Here is a 1,672-nt window from a genome sequence, read left to right on the forward strand (position 1 = left end):
GAGGAAGGCTTTCTAATCTCTCCTTGCTATTCTTTGGGACTCTGCATTCAGATGCTTATATCTTTCCTTTTCTCCTTTGCTTTTCGCTTCTCTTCTTTTCACAGCTGTTTGTAAGGCCTCCTCAGACAGCCTTTTTGCTTTTTTGCATTTCTTTTCCATGGGGATGGTCTTGATCCCTGAATCCTGTACAATGTCATGAATCTCCATCCATAGTTCATCAGGCACTCTGTCTATCAGATCTAGTTCCTTAAATCTATTTCTCACTTCTACTGTATAATCATAAGGAATTTGATTTAGGTCATACCTGAATGGTCTATTGGTTTTCCCTACTTTCTTCAATTTATGTCTGAATTTGGCAATAAGGGGTTCATGATCTGAGCCACAGTCAGCTCCCGGTCTTGCTTTTGCTGACTGTATAGAGCTTCTCCATTTTTAGCTGCAAAGAATATAGTCAATCTGATTTCAGTGTTGACCATCTGGTGATGTCCATGTGTAGAGTCTTCTCTTGTGTTGTTGGAAGCAGGGAACATTAGACTGACATATCATTGGAGATTTCTTTTCTGCCTCTTGTTATTGGAAGCATGAATCAGACAATGTTTGATTTTCCTGTCTCTCTAGGCTTCATTGAGCAAGAATATTTATTTCTCCTTTAATGCCTGAGATGGAAGGTTCTATAATGACTGTTTAGTATATCCCATTTTGCATCTGTAAACACTTCATATTAGACTTCATCTGGCAAAGGGTATTTTTACCTTTGCACACCCAGTTCTGTATAATGGATTGTCAATATATATTTATTGCCTGTTCGGGAGAATAAAGTTTAATGTAGTTATTGCCTTATTTGCAGTTATATATCTTTTCATTGAAAAAGTCTAGACCAAATTTAGCTTTCTGATTTTAAGTCCACTTCTGCCTCCAAAGTTTATCTAAATAAGCAAATAATAATTACACAATTTGCAAACTTTTGTAGGCATTGCAGAGGCCCATCTATTCCATTATATATTTTATCACTATTTGAGATGCCAAAATCGTGTTAAAAGTTTGTCAAAAATCTTTCATTTGTGAAGCCTCAAAAGAAAAATCAAACTTATGGGGGGTTCAGGATGGGGAACACATGTACACCCATGGTGGATTCATGTCAATGTATGGCAAAACCAATACAATATTTTAAAGTAAAAAAATAAAAATTAAAAAAAAAACTTGTTTCATTTTTTAGAAGAATAAGCTTTCTTTAAAATTAGGTTTCATTCTTTCAGATTATTTAAGGAAAAGGTAATTTTAAAATTGGCATACCATTGTAATCATTGTGTTTGGCAAAGTTTTAGAAGAAATAACCTAGTTCTCATTTTTAGTTATCAAATCAAGCTCTGTGTGTTTCTCTATGTTAGTCATTTAGTCATCTCCAACTCTTTGCAACCCTATGGAATATACCCTGCCAGGCTCCTCTGTCCGTGGGATTCTGCAGGCAAGAACACTGTAGTGGGTTACCATGCCCTCTTCCAGGGATCTTCCCGATCCAAGGATCAAACCTCCATCTCCCACACTGCAGGCAGATTCTTTACCATCTGAGCCACTAAGTGTCTCTTTCGACCTCACTAAAAGACGGGGGAATCAAGATAGAGGATTTACATGTATAATGCAGTTATCCTTTGTAGTATTTGCTTTTTTGTGT

Source organism: Bison bison, unplaced genomic scaffold (genome assembly GCF_000754665.1).
Source record: "Bison bison bison isolate TAMUID 2011002044 unplaced genomic scaffold, Bison_UMD1.0 scf7180017864506, whole genome shotgun sequence".
NCBI lineage: Eukaryota > Metazoa > Chordata > Mammalia > Artiodactyla > Bovidae > Bison > Bison bison.